The 14,384-nt window shown below is 43.0% G+C and overlaps 10 pseudogenes; all 10 read right to left on the bottom strand.

Annotated features, from left to right (window-relative positions):
• Positions 1 to 568: 568 nt before the first annotated feature.
• Positions 569 to 687, bottom strand: LOC137115720 (5S ribosomal RNA; annotated as a pseudogene).
• Positions 688 to 1,544: 857 nt separating this feature from the next.
• Positions 1,545 to 1,663, bottom strand: LOC137115744 (5S ribosomal RNA; annotated as a pseudogene).
• Positions 1,664 to 2,530: 867 nt separating this feature from the next.
• On the bottom strand, positions 2,531 to 2,649 carry LOC137115740 (5S ribosomal RNA; annotated as a pseudogene).
• Positions 2,650 to 3,506: 857 nt separating this feature from the next.
• On the bottom strand, positions 3,507 to 3,625 carry LOC137115719 (5S ribosomal RNA; annotated as a pseudogene).
• Positions 3,626 to 4,492: 867 nt separating this feature from the next.
• Positions 4,493 to 4,611, bottom strand: LOC137115718 (5S ribosomal RNA; annotated as a pseudogene).
• Positions 4,612 to 5,468: 857 nt separating this feature from the next.
• Positions 5,469 to 5,587, bottom strand: LOC137115743 (5S ribosomal RNA; annotated as a pseudogene).
• Positions 5,588 to 6,454: 867 nt separating this feature from the next.
• Positions 6,455 to 6,573, bottom strand: LOC137115717 (5S ribosomal RNA; annotated as a pseudogene).
• Positions 6,574 to 7,430: 857 nt separating this feature from the next.
• On the bottom strand, positions 7,431 to 7,549 carry LOC137115738 (5S ribosomal RNA; annotated as a pseudogene).
• Positions 7,550 to 8,416: 867 nt separating this feature from the next.
• LOC137115715 (5S ribosomal RNA) lies at positions 8,417 to 8,535 on the bottom strand (annotated as a pseudogene).
• An 867-nt stretch (positions 8,536 to 9,402) lies between these two features.
• On the bottom strand, positions 9,403 to 9,521 carry LOC137115742 (5S ribosomal RNA; annotated as a pseudogene).
• Positions 9,522 to 14,384: the final 4,863 nt, after the last annotated feature.

Here is a 14,384-nt window from a genome sequence, read left to right as displayed (position 1 = left end):
ACAAAATAAGCCATTTCCCACAGAAAGTGCTAGCTAGCCTGATAGAAATAAACAAACCAAAAGACAGTCGCTAACCCTAACTCCCTAATGTGAAAACAAGAGAAAACAATCAAAAGAAAATGGCAGTCCACCCCTACAGATTTAATACTATTTACAAAATATACAATTTATAAACAAAACCACGGCACAAAACCTAACAATTCAAAAATGCTAAATAAGGTTTGGAAAGCAAGAACAGCAAACAGGTGCTGCTGCCAGAAAGAGCCTCGCTAGCTGTTGGGAACCGTACTTTTAAAACTCCAGGAAGTGTAGGATGGACCAATCAGCTTCCTGTACTTCCCCCAAATCCGGCCAATCAGGAAGGGCACCTATAAGAACAACAAAATAAAAACAACACATATGGCCAGGACCGTAACATGGTCTACTAGTAATGAAGCACGATGGTTGACAAACCAATAAAGTAGCAAAACAGCAATGAAAGAACAAAATTTGATGAAAATATAGAACAATTTCTATGAATAAATAGGCAGTAACACCAGCTTGTGCTGCCCTTAAACCCAAGCAAAAAAGCTTACAGCACCTGGTATTCCCAGGCGGTCTTCCTACCAAGTACTAACCAGGCCCGGCTCTATTTGGCTGCCGAGATCGGACGAGATCGGGCGCTTAGAGAGCGGTGTGGCCGTAAGCTGCATTTGACATCATCAACAGCTCTTAAAAACGCTGTAGAAGCAGAATGCATGACACTTGCTAAGAAGAAGATAAATGTGGCAAAGTACAAAGTACTATAACTGTACTGGTCTGTTACGCCCCTGTCTAGGGGGTCAGGGTGCAACATACAAAGATAAATTAGCATGTTCCCTCTCCGATCCCCAAACCAAAATCCAGGATCGAGATGTTCCAACAGAATGATATTTATTTTAAACGAAAGAAAGTGTCAAACAAAACATGACACTACAACTCAGGGCGAACCAAGGCCAACATAATAAACAAAATAAGCCATTTCCCACAGAAAGTGCTAGCTAGCCTGATAGAAATAAACAAACCAAAAGACAGTCGCTAACCCTAACTCCCTAATGTGAAAACAGTCCAAAGAAAATGGCAGTTCACCCCTACAAATTTAATACTATTTACAAAATATACAATTTATAAACAAAACCACGGCACAAAACCTAACAATTCAAAAATGCTAAATAAGGTTTGGAAACCAAGAACAGCAAACAGGTGCTGATGCCAGAAAGAGCCTCGCTAGCTGTTGGGAACCGTACTTTTAAAACTCCAGGAAGTGTAGGATGGACCAATCAGCTTCCTGTACTGCCCCCCAATCCGGCCAATCAGGCAGGGCACCTATAAGAACAAGAAAATAAAAACAACACATATGGCCAGGACCGTAACATGGTCTACTAGTAATGAAGCACGATGGTTGGCAAACCAATAAAGTAGCAAAACAGCAATGAAAGAACAAAATTTGATGAAAATATAGAACAATTTCTATGAATAAATAGGCAGTAACACCAGCTTGTGCTGCCCGTAAACCCAAGCAAAGAAGCTTACAGCACGTGGTATTCCCAGGCGGTCTTCCTACCAAGTACTAACAAGGCCCGGCCCTATTTGGCTGCCGAGATCGGACGGGATCGGGCGCTTAGAGAGCGGTGTGGCCGTAAGCTGCATTTGACATCATCAACAGCTCTTAAAAACGCTGGAGAAGCAGAATGCATGACACTTGCTAAGAAGAAGATAAATGTGGCAAAGTACAAAGTACTATAACTGTACTGGTCTGTTACGCCCCTGTCTAGGGGGTCAGGGTGCAACATACAAAGATAAATTAGCATGTTCCCTCTCCGATCCCCAAACCAAAATCCAGGATCGAGATGTTCCAACAGAATGATATTTATTTTAAACGAAAGAAAGTGTCAAACAAAACATGACACTACAACTCAGGGCGAACCAAGGCCAACATAATAAACAAAATAAGCCATTTCCCACAGACAGTGCTAGCTAGCCTGATAGAAATAAACAAACCAAAAGACAGTCGCTAACCCTAACTCCCTAATGTGAAAACAAGAGAAAACAATCAAAAGAAAATGGCAGTCCACCCCTACAGATTTAATACTATTTACAAAATATACAATTTATAAACAAAACCACGGCACAAAACCTAACAATTCAAAAATGCTAAATAAGGTTTGGAAAGCAAGAACAGCAAACAGGTGCTGCTGCCAGAAAGAGCCTCGCTAGCTGTTGGGAACCGTACTTTTAAAACTCCAGGAAGTGTAGGATGGACCAATCAGCTTCCTGTACTTCCCCCAAATCCGGCCAATCAGGCAGGGCACCTATAAGAACAACAAAATAAAAACAACACATATGGCCAGGACCGTAACATGGTCTACTAGTAATGAAGCACGATGGTTGACAAACCAATAAAGTAGCAAAACAGCAATGAAAGAACAAAATTTGATGAAAATATAGAACAATTTCTATGAATAAATAGGCAGTAACACCAGCTTGTGCTGCCCGTAAACCCAAGCAAAAAAGCTTACAGCACCTGGTATTCCCAGGCGGTCTTCCTACCAAGTACTAACCAGGCCCGGCTCTATTTGGCTGACGAGATCGGACGAGATCGGGCGCTTAGAGAGCGGTGTGGCCGTAAGCTGCATTTGACATCATCAACAGCTCTTAAAAACGCTGGAGAAGCAGAATTCATGACACTTGCTAAGAAGAAGATAAATGTGGCAAAGTACAAAGTACTATAACTGTACTGGTCTGTTACGCCCCTGTCTAGGGGGTCAGGGTGAAACATACAAAGATAAATTAGCATGTTCCCTCTCCGATCCCCAAACCAAAATCCAGGATCGAGATGTTCCAACAGAATGATATTTATTTTAAACGAAAGAAAGTGTCAAACAAAACATGACACTACAACTCAGGGCGAACCAAGGCCAACATAATAAACAAAATAAGCCATTTCACACAGAAAGTGCTAGCTAGCCTGATAGAAATAAACAAACCAAAAGACAGTCGCTAACCCTAACTCCCTAATGTGAAAACAGTCCAAAGAAAATGGCAGTTCACCCCTACAGATTTAATACTATTTACAAAATATACAATTTATAAACAAAACCACGGCACAAAACCTAACAATTCAAAAATGCTAAATAAGGTTTGGAAACCAAGAACAGCAAACAGGTGCTGATGCCAGAAAGAGCCTCGCTAGCTGTTGGGAACCGTACTTTTAAAACTCCAGGAAGTGTAGGATGGACCAATCAGCTTCCTGTACTGCCCCCCAATCCGGCCAATCAGGCAGGGCACCTATAAGAACAAGAAAATAAAAACAACACATATGGCCAGGACCGTAACATGGTCTACTAGTAATGAAGCACGATGGTTGGCAAACCAATAAAGTAGCAAAACAGCAATGAAAGAACAAAATTTGATGAAAATATAGAACAATTTCTATGAATAAATAGGCAGTAACACCAGCTTGTGCTGCCCGTAAACCCAAGCAAAAAAGCTTACAGCACCTGGTATTCCCAGGCGGTCTTCCTACCAAGTACTAACCAGGCCCGGCTCTATTTGGCTGCCGAGATCGGACGAGATCGGGCGCTTAGAGAGCGGTGTGGCCGTAAGCTGCATTTGACATCATCAACAGCTCTTAAAAACGCTAGAGAAGCAGAATGCATGACACTTGCTAAGAAGAAGATAAATGTGGCAAAGTACAAAGTACTATAACTGTACTGGTCTGTTACACCCCTGTCTAGGGGGTCAGGGTGCAACATACAAAGATAAATTAGCATGTTCCCTCTCCGATCCCCAAACCAAAATCCAGGATCGAGATGTTCCAACAGAATGATATTTATTTTAAACGAAAGAAAGTGTCAAACAAAACATGACACTACAACTCAGGGCGAACCAAGGCCAACATAATAAACAAAATAAGCCATTTCCCACAGAAAGTGCTAGCTAGCCTGATAGAAATAAACAAACCAAAAGACAGTCGCTAACCCTAACTCCCTAATGTGAAAACAAGAGAAAACAATCAAAAGAAAATGGCAGTCCACCCCTACAGATTTAATACTATTTACAAAATATACAATTTATAAACAAAACCACGGCACAAAACCTAACAATTCAAAAATGCTAAATAAGGTTTGGAAAGCAAGAACAGCAAACAGGTGCTGCTGCCAGAAAGAGCCTCGCTAGCTGTTGGGAACCGTACTTTTAAAACTCCAGGAAGTGTAGGATGGACCAATCAGCTTCCTGTACTTCCCCCAAATCCGGCCAATCAGGAAGGGCACCTATAAGAACAACAAAATAAAAACAACACATATGGCCAGGACCGTAACATGGTCTACTAGTAATGAAGCACGATGGTTGACAAACCAATAAAGTAGCAAAACAGCAATGAAAGAACAAAATTTGATGAAAATATAGAACAATTTCTATGAATAAATAGGCAGTAACACCAGCTTGTGCTGCCCTTAAACCCAAGCAAAAAAGCTTACAGCACCTGGTATTCCCAGGCGGTCTTCCTACCAAGTACTAACCAGGCCCGGCTCTATTTGGCTGCCGAGATCGGACGAGATCGGGCGCTTAGAGAGCGGTGTGGCCGTAAGCTGCATTTGACATCATCAACAGCTCTTAAAAACGCTGTAGAAGCAGAATGCATGACACTTGCTAAGAAGAAGATAAATGTGGCAAAGTACAAAGTACTATAACTGTACTGGTCTGTTACGCCCCTGTCTAGGGGGTCAGGGTGCAACATACAAAGATAAATTAGCATGTTCCCTCTCCGATCCCCAAACCAAAATCCAGGATCGAGATGTTCCAACAGAATGATATTTATTTTAAACGAAAGAAAGTGTCAAACAAAACATGACACTACAACTCAGGGCGAACCAAGGCCAACATAATAAACAAAATAAGCCATTTCCCACAGAAAGTGCTAGCTAGCCTGATAGAAATAAACAAACCAAAAGACAGTCGCTAACCCTAACTCCCTAATGTGAAAACAGTCCAAAGAAAATGGCAGTTCACCCCTACAAATTTAATACTATTTACAAAATATACAATTTATAAACAAAACCACGGCACAAAACCTAACAATTCAAAAATGCTAAATAAGGTTTGGAAACCAAGAACAGCAAACAGGTGCTGATGCCAGAAAGAGCCTCGCTAGCTGTTGGGAACCGTACTTTTAAAACTCCAGGAAGTGTAGGATGGACCAATCAGCTTCCTGTACTGCCCCCCAATCCGGCCAATCAGGCAGGGCACCTATAAGAACAAGAAAATAAAAACAACACATATGGCCAGGACCGTAACATGGTCTACTAGTAATGAAGCACGATGGTTGGCAAACCAATAAAGTAGCAAAACAGCAATGAAAGAACAAAATTTGATGAAAATATAGAACAATTTCTATGAATAAATAGGCAGTAACACCAGCTTGTGCTGCCCGTAAACCCAAGCAAAGAAGCTTACAGCACGTGGTATTCCCAGGCGGTCTTCCTACCAAGTACTAACAAGGCCCGGCCCTATTTGGCTGCCGAGATCGGACGGGATCGGGCGCTTAGAGAGCGGTGTGGCCGTAAGCTGCATTTGACATCATCAACAGCTCTTAAAAACGCTGGAGAAGCAGAATGCATGACACTTGCTAAGAAGAAGATAAATGTGGCAAAGTACAAAGTACTATAACTGTACTGGTCTGTTACGCCCCTGTCTAGGGGGTCAGGGTGCAACATACAAAGATAAATTAGCATGTTCCCTCTCCGATCCCCAAACCAAAATCCAGGATCGAGATGTTCCAACAGAATGATATTTATTTTAAACGAAAGAAAGTGTCAAACAAAACATGACACTACAACTCAGGGCGAACCAAGGCCAACATAATAAACAAAATAAGCCATTTCCCACAGACAGTGCTAGCTAGCCTGATAGAAATAAACAAACCAAAAGACAGTCGCTAACCCTAACTCCCTAATGTGAAAACAAGAGAAAACAATCAAAAGAAAATGGCAGTCCACCCCTACAGATTTAATACTATTTACAAAATATACAATTTATAAACAAAACCACGGCACAAAACCTAACAATTCAAAAATGCTAAATAAGGTTTGGAAAGCAAGAACAGCAAACAGGTGCTGCTGCCAGAAAGAGCCTCGCTAGCTGTTGGGAACCGTACTTTTAAAACTCCAGGAAGTGTAGGATGGACCAATCAGCTTCCTGTACTTCCCCCAAATCCGGCCAATCAGGCAGGGCACCTATAAGAACAACAAAATAAAAACATCACATATGGCCAGGACCATAACATGGTCTACTAGTAATGAAGCACGATGGTTGACAAACCAATAAAGTAGCAAAACAGCAATGAAAGAACAAAATTTGATGAAAATATAGAACAATTTCTATGAATAAATAGGCAGTAACACCAGCTTGTGCTGCCCGTAAACCCAAGCAAAAAAGCTTACAGCACCTGGTATTCCCAGGCGGTCTTCCTACCAAGTACTAACCAGGCCCGGCTCTATTTGGCTGCCGAGATCGGACGAGATCGGGCGCTTAGAGAGCGGTGTGGCCGTAAGCTGCATTTGACATCATCAACAGCTCTTAAAAACGCTGGAGAAGCAGAATGCATGACACTTGCTAAGAAGAAGATAAATGTGGCAAAGTACAAAGTACTATAACTGTACTGGTCTGTTACGCCCCTGTCTAGGGGGTCAGGGTGCAACACACAAAGATAATTTAGCATGTTCCCTCTCCGATCCCCAAACCAAAATCCAGGATCGAGATGTTCCAACAGAATGATATTTATTTTAAACGAAAGAAAGTGTCAAACAAAACATGACACTACAACTCAGGGCGAACCAAGGCCAACATAATAAACAAAATAAGCCATTTCACACAGAAAGTGCTAGCTAGCCTGATAGAAATAAACAAACCAAAAGACAGTCGCTAACCCTAACTCCCCAATGTGAAAACAGTCCAAAGAAAATGGCAGTTCACCCCTACAGATTTAATACTATTTACAAAATATACAATTTATAAACAAAACCACGGCACAAAACCTAACAATTCAAAACTGCTAAATAAGGTTTGGAAACCAAGAACAGCAAACAGGTGCTGATGCCAGAAAGAGCCTCGCTAGCTGTTGGGAACCGTACTTTTAAAACTCCAGCAGGTGTAGGATGGACCAATCAGCTTCCTGTACTGCCCCCCAATCCGGCCAATCAGGCAGGGCACCTATAAGAACAAGAAAATAAAAACAACACATATGGCCAGGACCGTAACATGGTCTATTAGTAATGAAGCACGATGGTTGACAAACCAATAAAGTAGCAAAACAGCAATGAAAGAACAAAATTTGATGAAAATATAGAACAATTTCTATGAATAAATAGGCAGTAACACCAGCTTGTGCTGCCCGTAAACCCAAGCAAAAAAGCTTACAGCACCTGGTATTCCCAGGCGGTCTTCCTACCAAGTACTAACCAGGCCCGGCTTTATTTGGCTGCCGAGATCGGACGAGATCGGGCGCTTAGAGAGCGGTGTGGCCGTAAGCTGCATTTGACATCATCAACAGCTCTTAAAAACGCTGGAGAAGCAGAATGCATGACACTTGCTAAGAAGAAGATAAATGTGGCAAAGTACAAAGTACTATAACTGTACTGGTCTGTTACGCCCCTGTCTAGGGGGTCAGGGTGAAACATACAAAGATAAATTAGCATGTTCCCTCTCCGATCCCCAAACCAAAATCCAGGATCGAGATGTTCCAACAGAATGATATTTATTTTAAACGAAAGAAAGTGTCAAACAAAACATGACACTACAACTCAGGGCGAACCAAGGCCAACATAATAAACAAAATAAGCCATTTCCCACAGAAAGTGCTAGCTAGCCTGATAGAAATAAACAAACCAAAAGACAGTCGCTAACCCTAACTCCCTAATGTGAAAACAAGAGAAAACAATCAAAAGAAAATGGCAGTCCACCCCTACAGATTTAATACTATTTACAAAATATACAATTTATAAACAAAACCACGGCACAAAACCTAACAATTCAAAAATGCTAAATAAGGTTTGGAAAGCAAGAACAGCAAACAGGTGCTGCTGCCAGAAAGAGCCTCGCTAGCTGTTGGGAACCGTACTTTTAAAACTCCAGGAAGTGTAGGATGGACCAATCAGCTTCCTGTACTTCCCCCAAATCCGGCCAATCAGGAAGGGCACCTATAAGAACAACAAAATAAAAACAACACATATGGCCAGGACCGTAACATGGTCTACTAGTAATGAAGCACGATGGTTGACAAACCAATAAAGTAGCAAAACAGCAGTGAAAGAACAAAATTTGATGAAAATATAGAACAATTTCTATGAATAAATAGGCAGTAACACCAGCTTGTGCTGCCCTTAAACCCAAGCAAAAAAGCTTACAGCACCTGGTATTCCCAGGCGGTCTTCCTACCAAGTACTAACCAGGCCCGGCTCTATTTGGCTGCCGAGATCGGACGAGATCGGGCGCTTAGAGAGCGGTGTGGCCGTAAGCTGCATTTGACATCATCAACAGCTCTTAAAAACGCTGTAGAAGCAGAATGCATGACACTTGCTAAGAAGAAGATAAATGTGGCAAAGTACAAAGTACTATAACTGTACTGGTCTGTTACGCCCCTGTCTAGGGGGTCAGGGTGCAACATACAAAGATAAATTAGCATGTTCCCTCTCCGATCCCCAAACCAAAATCCAGGATCGAGATGTTCCAACAGAATGATATTTATTTTAAACGAAAGAAAGTGTCAAACAAAACATGACACTACAACTCAGGGCGAACCAAGGCCAACATAATAAACAAAATAAGCCATTTCCCACAGAAAGTGCGAGCTAGCCTGATAGAAATAAACAAACCAAAAGACAGTCGCTAACCCTAACTCCCTAATGTGAAAACAAGAGAAAACAATCAAAAGAAAATGGCAGTTCACCCCTACAGATTTAATACTATTTACAAAATATACAATTTATAAACAAAACCACGGCACAAAACCTAACAATTCAAAAATGCTAAATAAGGTTTGGAAACCAAGAACAGCAAACAGGTGCTGCTGCCAGAAAGAGCCTCGCTAGCTGTTGGGAACCGTACTTTTAAAACTCCAGGAAGTGTAGGATGGACCAATCAGCTTCCTGTACTGCCCCCCAATCCGGCCAATCAGGCAGGGCACCTATAAGAACAAGAAAATAAAAACAACACATATGGCCAGGACCGTAACATGGTCTACTAGTAATGAAGCACGATGGTTGACAAACCAATAAAGTAGCAAAACAGCAATGAAAGAACAAAATTTGATGAAAATATAGAACAATTTCTATGAATAAATAGGCAGTAACACCAGCTTGTGCTGCCCGTAAACCCAAGCAAAAAAGCTTACAGCACCTGGTATTCCCAGGCGGTCTTCCTACCAAGTACTAACAAGGCCCGGCCCTATTTGGCTGCCGAGATCGGACGAGATCGGGCGCTTCGAGAGCAGTGTGGCCGTAAGCTGCATTTGATATCATCAACAGCTCCTAAAAACGCTGGAGAAGCAGAATGCATGACACTCGCTAAGAAGAAGATAAATGTGGCAAAGTACAAAGTACTATAACTGTACTGGTCTGTTACGCCCCTGTCTAGGGGGTCAGGGTGCAACATACAAAAATAAATTAGCATGTTCCCTCTCTGATCCCCAAACCAAAATCCAGGATCGAGATGTTCCAACAGAATATTTATTTTAAACGAAAGAAAGTGTCAAACAAAACATGACACTACAACTCAGGGCGAACCAAGGCCAACATAATAAACAAAATTTGCCATTTCCCACAGAAAGTGCTAGCTAGCCTGATAGAAATAAACAAACCAAAAGACAGTCGCTAACCCTAACTCCCAAATGTGAAAACAGTCCAAAGAAAATGGTAGTTCACCGCTACAGATCTAATACTATTTACAAAATATACAATTTATAAACAAAACCACGGCGCAAAACCTAACAATTCAAAAATGCTAAATAAGGTTTGGAAACCAAGAACAGCAAACAGGTGCTGCTGCCAGAAAGAGCCTCGCTAGCTGTTGGGAACCGTACTTTTAAAACTCCAGGAAGTGTAGGATGGACCAATCAGCTTCCTGTACTGCCCCCCAATCCGGCCAATCAGGCAGGGCACCTATAAGAACAACAAAATAAAAACAACACATATGGCCAGGACCGTAACATGGTCTACTAGTAATGAAGCACGATGGTTGACAAACCAATAAAGTAGCAAAACCGCAATGAAAGAACAAAATTTGATGAAAATATAGAACAATTTCTATGAATAAATAGGCAGTAACACCAGCTTGTGCTGCCCGTAAACCCAAGCAAAGAAGCTTACAGCACGTGGTATTCCCAGGCGGTCTTCCTACCAAGTACTAACCAGGCCCGGCCCTTTTTGGCTGCCGAGATCGGACGAGATCGGGCGCTTCTTTTTTTTTTTATCTTTTTATTATCAAAAATACACTTTACACAAAAAAAATTAAGTATACACAGAGACAAGTAAACAAAACATTACATCCATAGGACTTTCAACTAAATTAAACAACTTAAAGCAAGACCTATTTCCCTATTGTAAAATATATATATCAATAGATATATTGCTTGTCTACAATGTGTGGGTATGAATATCCCCCTATATTTATCTATCTACATAATCATATATACATACATACACATACATAATATACACACACATACACATACATAATATACAAACACATACACATACATACATACATACACACTCATATTCCCGTTTCCCCCCCACATCATTTTTTTCCTTTTTTTTCCAGTAAATCAGAATATTGCTCAACAACCAACATGAATACCTGAAACGCTCAAGTATGAGTGCAAGCTCGAGTGCACAGAAAGGACAGAAAACAGCCGATGTTGTTGCCCCTGACAAGAATTCCTTTCAGTTCAACCAAAATCAATAGATAAGCCTCCTCTGCTATCCAAACCACACAAGTCATTATGTCCCCCGAACCTCTTGATAAAACCCTCTTGGTCAGCCGAAAAGAGAATCTTCACGTAGTTTGTCACTAGGCTCTGAAAGAATATCACTCTACTTATTATTTTGTTCCCAAAAAGAGCATAGTTCCTGGAAATGTACAGAACATGCCTTGCTACACTCAGCAAGAAGTTAATCAACTCCGTATTTGCTGTTGTTTGTCCTTTCTGCACCCCAAAGCACCACACCCAATCCCATGCTTCCCCAGGAAGTATCAATGCTCTACATTTCCGATTCAGTAAGCTCTTCACCCATTCTCTAAACCACTGTGTCACAGTGCAATAAGACATGAAATGGTCAAAATCCTCTTCCTCCCTTTTACAGACTGCACACGTTCGTTCGTACTTCTCTTTGCTAATCTGGTGTAGGACGACAGAGACGAGCACCCTCCTATGGCGCAGAAGGTAATTGGAATTCAGTACTGCAGGGGGTAGCCACTTCTGATGCAACGTAACCCAGATGTCAGATACAGGGCGTGTGGGAAAAATTCGCACCCAGCTTAAGTGGGCCGTGGGCTGTTTGAAAATTGCGTCACGAAGCAGCTTATACCAGAATTTTGGCAGCAGCTCTACAAATTTCCTATGTTTTATGTCACACATAAGAGAGAATTCAACTCTGCCGTCCCCCACCTGTACACTCTTTGCCTCCTGCAATCCCTCCTTCCAATTCTGTGGCATGCATTGCCAAATCCTGTCACAAAAGCTCTTAATTTTCCCCCTATTGATATTATACCCCTTTGCTTTGACCTTACAAAACACAGCGTCGGGGTCCACAGCCTTTTCCTGATTGAGCAGATCCCTTACTTGGTGCAATGTCTCCGCTAATATCCCTCTGCCCATGAAGCAACCCACTCGCCCACCAAGTCTAGGATTCCCAAAAATGGGCTGGTTCCACACATCCCACTTTGAGGTAAGCACGCACTCTAGGCGGGGCAAGATTGTACTCCATGCCTCTGCGGCCTCCTGGAAGAGCGGGCAGGTCTCCACAATGGGCCAGGCTAGCGAGATGCTGCACAGATTGTAGATCCCACACCGCCCTCTTTTCACCACATCCCCGTACAAATAATCTTTCCAAATACTTTCTGTCTTGTCACAAAGCAATTTACAGAATAATTTGATCCTTAAGGACACTACCTTGGTCTTCAAATCACACAGCTGGAGGCCACCCCTTGAGTATGGCCCGACCAGTGTTTTGTGAGCTATCACCATTGCCCTACCTTTCCACAAGAAGTCTCTTATTGCATCGCTCAAGCGGACGAGAACATCACTCGGCACATGGCACACCTGCATAGCGTAGACCAGCTTAGGAACTATGACCGCATTCACAATTGTCACTTTGCCCTTTAATCCCAGGGCCCTTTAATCCCAGGGCCCTCATCTTCCACAGCCCCAGCGTGGCCTTGCACCATGCAATTAGCTCTTCCCAGGTTTTCCTAGTGCTATTCTCCTGCTGGGCACTAATGTAGATCCCCAGCACCTTTATCTGTGCGTCTCCTCTCCGGACACCCCATTCGATGTCTCCCAAATCCACACCCGGCCCTGCGATCATGACAGATTTGAACTTGTTGACACGTGCCCCTGTGGCTTGCTCATATGCCTCTAAATGCTGTAGCACCCGTCTTAAGCTGTCCCTGTCACGGACCATTATACTAATGTCATCAGCATACTGAGCTATTTTAAACTCACTTCCCTTGGGAGATGTGATTCCTGTTATTAAGGTATCGGTGATAATTGATTGTGCTAGTGGCTCTGCTACAATGGCATAGAGCATTGCCGACAGAGGGCAGCCTTGCCGTACTGACCTTTCCAGAGGAAAGGGATCTGTCAAGAACCCGTTACACTTGACGACACTAGTAGCCCGGCTATACAGCAGTTCCACCCATCCTCTAAACGTTGTCCCAAACCCAAACACCTCAAGACATCCGAAGAGGAAATCATGTCTCACTCTGTCAAAAGCTTTCTCTAGATCCACTCCCACATACACACCACCCGTTGTCATCAGGTTGTCAAAAGAGAACCTTGTTGACAAGATGCAGTCCGCGATGTCCCTCCCCGGAATGCTATAGGTCTGGGTCGGTCCAATTATCGACCCGATCACCCCACGAAGTCTGAATCTGGATTTTGTAGTCTGTATTGAGCAGGCTGATTGGCCTGTAGTTCGCTAGGTCTGTTCTAACTCCTTTGTTTTTATATACCAGAGTAATCACCCCCCTTAGAAAGGTCTCTGCGCATCTGTTCTCTCTCTGCATGGCTGTGAAGAGCCTGCAGAGGATCGGGGCCAGGAGGTCACCGAATAACTAATAGAATTCGGCTGAGAGTCCATCTGAGCCTGGGCTTTTGGACTTATTTAAGGCCGTAATTGCAGCCCTTACCTCAGCCAGATGGATTTCACCATCACAGAAAGCTGCATCATCATGGCTGATAGTGCGGCTGATTTTCCCCAAAACTGTACCCATATTCCCTTGTGACCCATTTTGTTTACTAAAGAGTGTAGTATAAAACTCTTGCACAGAGTGTAGAATGTCCACTATATCAGATTGTACCTTCCCTTCTGCATCTGCTATTCCTGAGATATATGTTCTTGCCTGCCTCCTCTTCTCTAACCCAAGAAAAAATGCTGTACAGCGCTCCCCTTTCAGCATGTGCTGTGCCCTACTGCGGATCATTGCACCCCTGCATTTCCTCCTATCCAATTCCCTCAGCCGTTCTCTCAGCTCCAAGTAAACATTTAAAGGACGGTCACTCTCCACCTCAGTCAGCTCCAGCTCCTCTCTCATACGGTCCCTCAGCTCCAGTTCCTCCTTTCTGTCTCTCAGCCTTTTCTCTCTGCCCAGCACTATACATTTCCCCCTAATTTTCACTTTGGCACGCTCCCACCATTCGATAAGGTCAACAGCGAACTCACTCTCATCACACAGGGCAGAGAGGAGTGACCGCAGTTTATCCCTACAGAGTTTATCTTCCAGGAGGGCCACATTCAGACACCATAATCCCCCATTCCTCCGCATGCTGTCATCTGCCAGAGACACCTTCAAGGTGGCATGATCACTCCAGGCTACAAAAACTATACACACACTCTCTTAAGCCCCTAACTAAGCCCGAAGCTACTAAGCACAGGTCAATCCGGGATTGTTTTAGCCTGCCCAACACCACTTGTCTACGTGAGTATGCACGGGCGCCCGGGTTCAACACTCTCCACACATCTATTAAGTCAAACTCCTGTATCCACTGAAATACAGCCGACCTACTAGTGTCATCTTTAAATTTATTATTGGGCCCAACATCCATTCTGGCCAGCACCACATTCCAATCCCCTATGACCACCGAGCGA

The sequence above is a fragment of the Channa argus genome, unplaced genomic scaffold (genome assembly GCF_033026475.1).
Source record: "Channa argus isolate prfri unplaced genomic scaffold, Channa argus male v1.0 Contig023, whole genome shotgun sequence".
Lineage (NCBI taxonomy): Eukaryota > Metazoa > Chordata > Actinopteri > Anabantiformes > Channidae > Channa > Channa argus.
This window is presented reverse-complemented; position numbering and strand designations above follow the sequence as displayed.